The sequence below is a fragment of the Schistocerca americana genome, chromosome X, assembly GCF_021461395.2.
Source record: "Schistocerca americana isolate TAMUIC-IGC-003095 chromosome X, iqSchAmer2.1, whole genome shotgun sequence".
Taxonomy (NCBI): domain Eukaryota; kingdom Metazoa; phylum Arthropoda; class Insecta; order Orthoptera; family Acrididae; genus Schistocerca; species Schistocerca americana.
Window position 1 is genome coordinate 84,662,276 of NC_060130.1, and position 12,025 is coordinate 84,674,300.

The window sequence follows — 12,025 nt, forward strand, 5'->3', positions numbered from 1 at the left end:
GCATCTGAATTCCGGTCTCCTTTTCCTGCCCGTGGCGGTTCATCTCCTGCATCGGCGGCCCAGGTCAGGGCTTACAATTGCAGTTCGTGTTCAAACCCTTCTGTCTGAGCTTCAGTTGTTGCCTTCACCACCTACACTTGAGGTTCATTCACGAACACCTCAGTCGTGTACATCTAGGCTGCAGCTTCGATTCTCGTCACGTACTGGGGCCACGAAGTGGTTTACACCGATGGCTCGATGGCTAATGGTCATGTTGGCTTTGCCTATGGTCACGGAGGACATATAGAGCAGCATACCTTGCGTGATTGCTGCAGTGTTTTCGCTGCAGAGCTGGCGGCCATATCTCGTGCTCTTGAGCACATCCACTCATGCCCAAGTGAGTCATTTATCCTGTGTATTGATTCCTTGAGCAGCCTACAAGCTACTGACCAGTGCTACCCTCATCATCCTTTGGTAGCGACCATCCAGGAGTCCGTCTATGCCCTGGAATGGTCCAGTCATTCAGTGGTGTTTGTCCGGACCCCAGGTAAAGTAGGAATCCCAGGCAATGAATTTGCCGACAGGTTGGCTAAAAGGGCTACGCAGAAACCGCTTATGGAGATCGGCTTCTCTGAAACTGACCTGAGTTCAGTATTACGCCGCAAGGTTTTGTGGCTTTGGGAGACAGAATGGCATAACCTCAGTACGCACAGCAAGCTGCGTGCCCTTGAGGAAACAACGAATGTGTGGAAGACCTCTGTGCGTGCCTCTGCGTGCCCTTAAGGAAACTACGAATGTGTGGAAGACCTCTGTGCGTGCCTCTCACAGGGACTCTGTGTTTCTCTGTCGGCTCCGCATTGGCCATATGTGGCTGTCTCATGGTTACCTCCTCCTTCGTGACGACCCACCTCGGTGTCACTGTGGCTCACGAATGACAGTCGTCCATCTCTTGCCGGACTGCTCACTTTCCGCCGCTCTGCAGCGGACTTTTAACCTTCCCTGCACCCTACCTTCAGTGTTGGGCAATAATGCCTCAACAGCAGCTTTAGTTTTACATTTTATTCTTGAGGGCGTGTTTTATCATTTTCTCCAAGTTTTAGCACATGTCCTTCATCCCTGTGTGTCCTCCACCCTCGTGCTTTCAGGGTGGGGGTTTTAATGTGTTGCAGAGTGGCGGGCTTTTCCTTTTTATCCTCATTGTCAGCCAGCCATGGTAACGTGCTTTTTTGATTTAAGATCTTCTACCTGTTTTTTGCGTCTTTGTGGTTTTCTTGTCCCCTTTTGTCCATTTAAGTGTGTTGACTTTCAGTCGTTGTCATTTTTCCTTTCATTCTGTTTGGTCTTGTCTCATTGTCTTACTCTCACCCTTGTGGCATTGTTTCCTTTGGAACAGTGTACCGATGACCTCATAGTTTGGTCACTTCCTCACTCTTTTAAACCAACCAACTAGGCCACTCTTTGTGCAGTCTGTTGATTACTGGCTTGCCCAGCATTATTTGTGCCAGGTTTACTTAATTGGTACACTACATGGCTATGACAATTGAAACATGATGTCCTCCCTCTCCCTAATAAAAAAAAAAAGAAGAAGAAAAGACCTCATAGATGTGTGCTGATGGGATGGATGACCATTGAGGCGAAATGGTCGTTAGTGGTAACCTCAGGTGAACCTGCCACTCCGTAGTTTTATAACACCTACATAGGCAGTCAGTGCTCTCTATCTGGGTGGACTGTACAGAACCCAAGCTGTTTGTGGGAATGCATGTGGATCCCAACTAAGACGAAAGAAATATCTCCACGTTACGGGTGGGTCATTACCAGTCACCAAAACCCTCTGGAACTGCACCAGGAAATTGAACTTTGATCATTGTTGAAAGGCACAATCTTGTCTGAATGTCTTTGTTGTGGAGTAGAAAAACACGATACCCTCAGCTACCATAAGGCCTTGTAAGTTGTAGGGACGTCATGGACATTGACACTGCTGAACTGAAAAAGTAGTGGGGAATCGGAAGCATAACAGAAGAGAGGAATTTGATGATGTAAGTGAATGGTGAACTGTAGAGAACTGTTGCCTTCACCGTAACATTCAGTTGGCTATCCTAGAACTCATCAAGGTTTTATTTATTATACTAAAAGTAAAATTTTAGGTACCCAATCTAATGTGGTGCTACAAATGCCAATGGTGTGGTAACACCACAGGAAAGACACCTTCAAAGCCAGGACATTATGTTCAGTGCCAGACTTCTGTCTAAATTGCTCAGATAGTCAGCTGCTAGGAGCAGGCATTGCGTGGTATTTTTAGAAGAAACGAAAATTAAAAAAAATATGTTGGTCATTAAAGTTTCCTGTACTGAGAAAGAAATAACATAATACCTTGCAACCTCCTCTGTTTTGCATCTACATACATACTCTGCAGGCCACCTAATGGTGCCTGACAGAGGGTAACTTGTACGAATGTTTGTCATTTTCTTTCCTGTTCCACTTGCAAACAGAGTGAGGGGAAAATGACTGTTCACATGCTACCATACGAGTCCTAATTTCTTTTACATTGTCTGTGCAGTCCATATGTGATGCTATGTTGGTGGCAGTAGAATTGTTCTGCAGTTGGCTGCAGATGCTGATTCTCTAAGTTCTCTCAGTAGTGTTTCGGGAAAAGAATGCCAGCTTTCCTCCGGGGATAACCATGTGGGTTCACGAAGTATCTCTGCAATACTTTCATGTTGATTGAACCTACTGGTAACAAATCTACTGACACGCTTTTGAATTGCTTTGATGTCCTCCTTTAATCCATCCTGATGTGAATCCCAAACACTCTAGCAGTACTCAATAATGGGTCTCACAAGTGTTCTATACACTATCGCCTGCCCCCCCCCCCCCCCCCCCCCTCCCGTTTCCAGGGAAGAGAATGTTTTTATCACTTATATGAATGATATTCCATAACAGAATATTTGTTTGTAACCTATATAAAATCAGGTCACAGATATCAGGATATTTAGACTCAAAACTAAAGAAAATCCACTTCCGAACAACACTGCCTTCCATGCTCATGTGCAGTCAGGTGTCTGCTTATATGAACATGGTCTCCTATATAACGGACTTGTAAGAACTTTACAGTTAGTTGGCTAGTTTTTGAAGCGATCGTCTCTGAAGCTGGGTGTTTTGCATTGAAATGCAATTTTGGCGTTATTTTTGAATAGACTCGTCATTGATTTTGAAGGATATTATTGCGTTTTACTTAACAACGTGTACACATTTTATGGAAGCTTTAATGCTGCTTGGAAGTCCATGTTCAAAAGAAATAGACTTGGCTGTCTTTTAATCTAGGTACCTTAAATATCCTGTTAAATCATTGGGTTTTAGCAATTGGTATGAGCCTCTTATGGTGGCTGTGAACCAGCACACAATTAAGTTTTGCCGTTTCATTTTTTTTTTTTTTTTTTTTTTTTCTTTCCCATTTTGTCATCTCTGCCTTTTGTGGTGCTACAATAAATGCAGAACACCATGTATTAAGAGATACAGTATAAATCTGTGTATTTTTAAACAGTGGAGACATTGGGCCATAGTGTGTAGATGGAGGGGGGGCGGGGAGGGGGGGGGGGAGAGAGAGAGAGAGAGAGAGAGAGAGAGAGAGAGAGAGAGAGAGAGAGAGAGAGAGAGAGAGAGAGAGAGAGAGAGAGAGATTGTCTACATCTGACAAAGGACTTAGTATTTTAGCTTACAATGTCAAACAGTCTTCTATCAGTGTGCCTGTTTGCCACCAAGCACCTCCCATATGTGGTGAGTAGTAATCTATCATTTTGATATGTAATTATCAGTTCCCTTAATTCTACTATAGAGTTTCTTATTGGAACACATCAAAAACTGAGCAGTTGTTGTGGTGAAAAACTATTATAACAACCTTAACTGTTCGCTTTCCAATTTTTTAATAAAAGAAGAAAGACTGACTAGTGATACCATTATTCAATATGTGTGGGCCATTTAAACATAATACTTCCTTCTTATTGCAGAAAATGGAAGTTGGATCCAAATGATAGTCGGTGTGCTATGGCTAAATTGTACAGTTCTGCAGAGCAGTGCAAACACATTTTGTCCACAATGAGTACAGCTCACTGTTTTATTGAGTCTCTTTATGAAGGAACAGACTTTAGCTACAATGTGACGAGAGCACGATTTGAAAATTTGATTAGTGCAGCTGTGAAAATGTGCACTGCCCCCATAGAAGAAGCACTGAGCCAAGCAGGTATCGATTGCAGAGACATAAACAAGGTGAGTCATCTGGTAGAGTTACTACGATTTTACATTACCCTTTCTCCATCCCTTCCCCAATCCCTCATACCCTTCCATGCCCCCAACCCTCCCTTTTACCATTCCCTTTTGCACTGTGTAACAATTCTGAGTCAGGTGTTTCTTCTTGTGATAATGCTCATGTTCTATTTCTTTTTTTTTTTTTTTAATTTTATTATACTGTATTGCTCTTCTGTGTCAGTGATTCAAGGCTATGACCATAGCATCATACTTTCAGATGAATTTTCAAGCTCTATATCTACATACGTACTCAGCAAGCCATCTTATGGTGCATGACAGAAGGTACCTTGTACCAACACTAATCATTTCCTTTCCTGTCCACTTGCAAATAGAGCAAGGGAAAAAGCAACTGTCTACGTGCCTCCATATGAACTGTAATATCTCTTATCTTATTGTCATGGTCCTTAAGCAAAATGTACTACATTGATGGCAGTAGAATCATTCTTCAGTCAGCAGCAAATGCTGATTCTCTGACTTTTTTCAATAGTATTTCACAAAACGAATGTGGTCTTCCCTCCAGGGATTTCCATTTCAGTTCACAAAGCACCTTAGTAATAATCATTTGTTGATCGAACCTACTGGTAACAAACCAAGCAGTCTGCCTGTGAATTGCTTCGATGCTTCCTTTTATGCGACCTGGTGGGGATCCCAAACACTCGAGCAGTACTCAAGAATGGGTTGTACTAGTATTCTATACTTGGTCTCCTTTATGGATGAACCTCACATTCCACACGATATTAGGCAAGTGTACTAGTTTCTTTGGCTCTTCATTGTATGTCACAGATGCAAGGTGGTGGTGGTGGTGGTGGTGGTGGTGGTGGTGGTGGTGGTGGTGATGATGATGATGATTTTACATTATTCTCCAGTTCTTTTCACTTACCTATGTTTCCTGTTAGGAAACACTGTGTGTGTGTGTGTGTGTGTGTGTGTGTGTGTGTGTGTGTGTGTGTGTGTGTGTGTAAATTCTCAAAATATGTGAATGCATAATGTTTGCCTAAAAGAACAGACACCACGGTGCAGAATCTGCAGCTATGAAAAATTATATGTAAATTGAAGGGGGATAACTGCTGTCAGCTGCCGCAGGACGTTAAGTGGAATCGGTGGCGATGAGCGAAAATGTGTACTGGACCGAGACTCAAATCTGGGCTCTCCTGCATACTACACAGGTGCAGTAACCACTGAACCATCCGGGACACAGTGTGAAATTTAAACTTCTGTGATTTCTCCAAATAAATGTAGGCAAATGCCAGAACGGTTCCCTTGAAAAGGATGTGGGCGATTTCGTTCCTGATGCCTGCATACACTGAGCTCGTACTCTCACTTCCTTGTCATTGTTGGGCTATAAGACCCTAATCTTCACTTCTTCTTTTATTTACCATGAGTATTGCTGTCTAGTGTATACCAGCAGCAAGTGCAAGGCAAATAAATGAGAATATTAGTTCATATGTCTTAGCTGCTTCAGTTCAATTGTCAAGATTTTCAGCTCCGATTAGTCTGTCGCAAGCTGTGCTGCTGTATGTAAGATAGCAAAATGAGTGAACTCTGGAAGCACTCAGTATTTTTAGATATGTTGGTCACAGAATATGGGGAGCTCTTTTTTTTTTATAGTGCATTTTGCCTGGTCTCAAGTTGATTATGGTTGTGTGATGTGTCAGTATGCTCAGTCATTGTAGATGAAAACCTGTGAAGCAGTCAATCATGCGGAAATAGTGTTAGCCACCAAACCTTTTATAATCAGCTCCACTGTATGCTCTGAGGCTGGCAAACCACCTCTTGTAATTGCATAGCAGCTCATCATGGTGTGAGAAGATTATAAAGTTTCCTCAGTGCAGAAGACACAGGCACACCATATCATCAGTCACCCATTGACAGAAAAACACACTGAATAACAATTTGTGAGCACGTATCGAGCCTTTGGAATACATAGAAGTTAGGGGAAGCTCATGGAGGCCAGACGGATTGAACTTTAAAAGGGTAAGTAGGTTATTAGTAAATGTTACTACATGCGACATAAGAGGGTGAACTTTCCATCTACTAGCCACAATTACAAGAATTGTGCAATTGAACATCTCACAGACAAAGTTGTAATTGCCGCATGTGCCTTTAGAGTTGTTACCAATGCAGAATGTAAAATTTGTTAATCAAACTCTAGAACCTAACCTAATCCATTCCCTGGAATGATTTATTGCTGTGCAGGAAGGGGTCATTTCAGCCAAGCACTTAATGCAACACGTAGAGCATTTCAGAGAAGGATGACGACATATGACAATGATTGTGAGTGCTGCAGTACCAAGTGCCACAGTGGCTCTGACTCTGGTGCGTGTAGCTTTTATTCTTTTGAGGTGGAGAGCCAGTCATCAGCATAAACCACCAATACTCCAGGTTTTAGTAGACTAGATCCATAGAGCATAAGAGAGAGTGAGAGTATAACTTTGTAGTGTGAATGCAGGGTAGGTGTAAATTTAGGATTAAGAGAAAAGGAAGCACTGGGACAAGCCATGAAGGTTTAAATTGCCAGAAGTGAAAATAAGTGCAAAAAGAAGACTTCTAAGCAAATAGCAACAAGCAGCTTAGTAAGAAAGATTTGCTGCAGTATCTAACACATGTCAGCAACTTGCTAGTTGTTTTGGGTATAAAATTTATTTGTAGTTTGTACAAACAAGTAGTGTGATATGAAAATGGTGCGTCTTGTTCGTGTGTGTGTGTGTGTGTGTGTGTGTGTGTGTGTGTGTGTAAGGGGGGGGGGGGGGAGGCGCTTGTAAAGTAGTATAACACAATATAGTTAGCCTTACTCAAATTCAAAAAAGCCATCGTATGTAGTAAAGGCAACTATTTAATATCGGAAGAATTTTTTAATTAATATTGTATTTAACTTTTCTTGCAATATAAGACACACAGATAAATAACATTTACACTACCAGAAAAAAACTTTAATAATGAATGTAAAGTACATTCTTTATGAAGCATGCAGAGATTTTTTAGATCTTCACTAATTTGTCAGGTCCTGTCTCTCTCGTAAATTATTTCTTAATTTTGACCAAACAAGCCAGTAGGTGGAGAAGATCCTCTCAATGGATGCAGTGCTAGCAGGGCAAGAAAAGGGGCCTAATAAAGTAATTGTAAGAATGGGTTACATTTTGAATAAGTTAATAATAGGAATTTTAATTGAACTGTCGTCAATGTGAAAAATAGAAAGAACAATGAAACCCACAAAAACTAAATTTGACCCACTGGGTTGGATATTTTTTTTTTTTTTTTTTTTTTTTTTTTTTTTTTTTTTTTTTTTTTTTTTAAAAAAAATACCCATGTTTATCTCAACTCTCATGTATGGCCATATTAGAGTAAATCTGAGCAGTGCATTGCCACAGCTATGAAAGCAGGCGAGCACGGGATGTTGTCACTGTAATAATTCAACAAGGCCAGTGCAGTGTTTTGATGTAGGTTAGCTTGTTGAAACAGTGAACTCAGCAGTACTGCATATACTAATGCAGCAAAGGGCAAGGCAGTTGTCCAAACTGACAGTGGCAGTGGATTTTTTGGATACGTGACTGATGGTGCTGCGTATGCATGAATGAATGGTGCACTGCTATTGACAATAAGTACAAGTAATTTTTGTACTGGATTTATTCTTAGTCTTGCAGCCGAATTGGGGCGACAGGGTTTTGCCAAATGAGGATACCACGTGGACCTGCCAATAAAAAGTCACTGGTTTGAGGCCACAGATGGACAACAGCTCTATACACTACGTCCCTCCCCACAATTAGTCCCAATTTGCAGTGGACTACACCAGGTCATCTCCAGTAGCATGGCTGACCACCGCTCAGAGTGCAGCAGGTATCCACACTAGGCATCTTCACATGGTAGGCATCCCCTACTGTGACTCAGCTGGGTGTCAGCCGGGGCCACACAGCATCGTCAAGAACATGCTGCAAACGCTCGGGGCAAAAGCCGCATCAGTATTGTGTGGAATGTGAGCAGCCAGCACAGTGGAATTCAGTGGTCAGCTGGCCACTGATAGTCTATCGAGCAGCTGAGATGCCTCAATGTGAGAACTTGTTAGATTTGCAGCTGCCTTTCCCTGGAACCTCTCGGGCTCCCACCTCGCCTCCATCGCCTGTTTGCACCGTGCTGGCTCGTAGCCACTCCACCCTGCACCAGGGAACACTGTAGTTAGCACACTGGATTCATATTCAGAAGGACCAGAATTCAAATCGACATTGAGCCATCCACATTTAGGGTTGTCATAGTCCCTCCCTCTCCCCCTCTGAAATAGATATAGCATTTGCTGGGATTGTTCGTTACAGAAAAGCTTGTCCTATTTCCTTCCTCATTTTGATCATATCTGTGCTTGTATTCTCTCTCCCTAATTACAATGAATGGTACATTGCAATCTATTATCTTCCTTTTCCTTTCTTTGTGGTTTTTGAGAAGGACAATGAGTGCAATTGCATCAGTTGTCACTTTGATTCCATATTAAACTGCAAGCACAAGGTTTCATTTCATATCAGTGTGATTCAAAGGAAGAATTACACAGTAATTAAATTTCCAGAGATGTCCATGAATTTTGCCTTTAAGCAGGCAAAATATCTGCTTGCCATCTTCTTCCAGGGTAATGATGTGGAGCACATTTGGTAATGCACAATTCATCAGTTGTCATTTATAGAGTCTACTTTTCACAAATTTTTAATCTTGAAAGTGGTTCTTCATGTCAGAAGCTGACACTGGCATTGACAGACAGTCTGTCACTCTCTTGCCATTCCAAAAGCAGTTGACCTGACCTTAAACATATTTTATGTTGGCATCTTCTATACTGTTGCTGTTTTCCCCAATCTGTAAGGCATGGTGTATACGACCCGGGACAACCGGGAGATCTGGAAAAAACCCGGGAATTTGTTCATCCGGGAGAAAACCAGGAAAAACCAGGGAATTTTTTAGAATTCTGGAAATTTTTCGTTGTTTTAGTTTCCAGTTAAATTTGTGTAACTTTGACTGGTAAGAACCGATACTCTAACAAAGGATATTACTGTATCCCGCTACTCCAGAATAATACTGCAGCATTAAAACATGAACGAGAGAAAAAAATGAAAATAAAACTTAAATTGCAAAGGAAATGCGCCATATAAAATGACACAGTGCACGTACAAGCGTCTGTCAACAGTAAAATGTGTTAAAGGCTGTAGGAAGACTATGCAATGCTTCATAACAACGAATTGCCTCCGATGAGTGTGACGTCACAACTGTTTAAATTAGATTCATTTAAGCAGTTACGAGCGGGCTCATGCACACGCGTATGAGTAATACCTTCTCCTGCTTCTGGCTACAGAAATGTGGCTGTTGGCTGTGCAAGCAGCAGTAGCAGCAACCAGCCACATGGGGGGGGGGGGGGGGCAAACAGTTGTATCTGAACCGGGCAACAATTGCGTGGGGAGAGGGCAGATTCATATTCTTGAGGGGGAAAAACCTTCTTTTACAAAGCACCTAGCATCCAGCGCACGTCGGTCTGTCGATTGTTCATATGATTTTGAAATGCACTTCTGCTGGTTTTTGGACATTTTTGAACACATTCTAAGTTGATTTTTGAATGCGTGCATAGTGTACGTGATATCTCTGCCAGGGGAATCCTCATCACATCTAGACATGAACTTTCCTCCAGACAAAACGGGATGGGGCTATACGAGCTGAGTGGAATAAAGCCGAACCGGTGAATGCCAACTGCTGCTTGTTTATGTGGTTGATTTGGCTTGCAAATGTTCAGCGTTGTTATAATTACTAGTGAAATCCATAGATTCAGATTACCAGAGTTGAAATAAATGACTAACAGGAATAACAGGTAAGAAAGATTATGTATTATCTTCTCGGTGTATCCAAGAAAGTGAATTTTGACGGAAAATTTTTGGCCACATCGCTACATTAGACAGGGCCAGTTGTAGTCACGAGCTAGCAGCTGCTTAAGTTCCATTCTGGGAGTAGTGCGGAAAATGCATTGCACGAACACATACTAACACCTAACCGGAGAATAATCGCTGGATAACTAAACCAGTGATTGTGGCAGGGTTAGTAAAGTTAAACGGAGAATGAGTTTTGACAGTAGTAGGAATAGTTACAGAGTTAGTGATGACAAGATTGTTTGTTAGTATGAGGAAGGAGAAGAAATGGGGACATCACACAAATTATGGAAGAATATGACGATTCCAAATTCATACAAAAATTTTATTCTACTACTTTTCGGTCTCGTGCATGAAACTGGAGCATATGAATGAAATTTGAAACTAGTTCCTAACATAAAGCTTTTTGATTGTAGTAGGAAAACAGATATTCTGTGTTGCTACTTCGTGAATTATATTGCTGTAATATAAAAATGATCATTATTGCCAAAACAGTCTTCCTTATTTGGTGTGTGTTACAATTGCTGCAGTATTGGAATGGCCTATTTCGTTTTATCCAGGAAACAGTGACAAAATAGATGTAGTTAGATTGAGAAACCACACCATTCTTGGGTACTATTTGTATTAACAGCTTTTTCAGTATTAGACGACATTTCGATTTATCATGTAGCAAAATGTTTGACAAACTTTGATGAGGTAATAGTTCTTTCGCAGAAAGGAAAGCACACCATGTAAAGCTGTAGCAGGATTAGAGAGAAAAATCACTAGGACCTAAGGATTGAAGAAATGTGTACTGTCTTGCATGTCTCTTGTCTTTACTGGTTTTAGGTATCCTATATTTAATTTTATGTCACACAGAAGAGCAAGTTATTAGCTAATAGGTAATAAAGAGTCCTGATTTTGTGAAGAGTTCTTGTTCTCCTGGTTACAAATAATCCCATCCAGTATTAATTGCGTGTTTTTTAAAAATAAGAGTGGCAGAATGTCAAACCGGCTGACTGGGAGAAGGAGAGAGACTACAGGAATTTTAATTTCCACAGTCCTGAAATAGTTTGATGGGATCCGTTACAAAATATACACCTTTGAGTTACACAGAGCGAAATACAGTGATGTGTGGTATAAGATTGTTGTTTGAAGAGGCGTGGCACTGCACTTCGGCACACTTAAGACCAAATAACATCTCTTACATTTCCTCTCAGATATATGTTTTATGTATCAGACTCTTCAGAAAAATGTGCGCTACAAAATGAACTTTTTTGAAAAGTTTTTTTTTTCTTTGTGTGTGCAGAGCAGTCTGAGCTATAGTGGAGGGTCTCCACGTGACACGTGTTTACGTTTAGTGATTTTTGTGTTTCCTCTTCGTTTACTGCTCTCACGTCAAATGAAAACAAGACGGATTTCTGTGGTTGGGAGCTATCAAGTGAATTAAAATACATTCACATAATTTTGGTAGGCTAAAATGTGTTACTAGTTTCAGAATTTATTTTATTTCCACCTTTCTGACAGTCAAGCATTGATCACCTTGCAGAACAGTGTAGTTATTTTTGTAGGTTTTCTCAAGAAATTTGGCTTTTATTAAGCTTTCCTGCTGAGGCAGTAAATTTGACACGCAGTGTTTAATTCCACTCTATTGGCTAGTTTCAACTGTTCACTGCATTTCAAGTGCACGATTCCATCTTCTAGCACGTACGGAATTATGCCATAATAAAGATCCAAACATGAGATAATACAGTACTGGTACTCCAAGAAAATTTACATCCTGAAAACCACACTGAAAAGCTTAATATGAGGTTGAGGCCTACATCATTGGGAATCTGGACATGCGAATGTGCGCTTTAAGTCAAACTATGCTTTTTAGT

General features: G+C 41.1%; 1 pseudogene; it reads left to right on the forward strand.

Annotated features, from left to right (window-relative positions):
- Positions 1-12,025, forward strand: part of LOC124555368 — a 204,720-nt pseudogene that overhangs the window by 155,424 nt on the left and 37,271 nt on the right.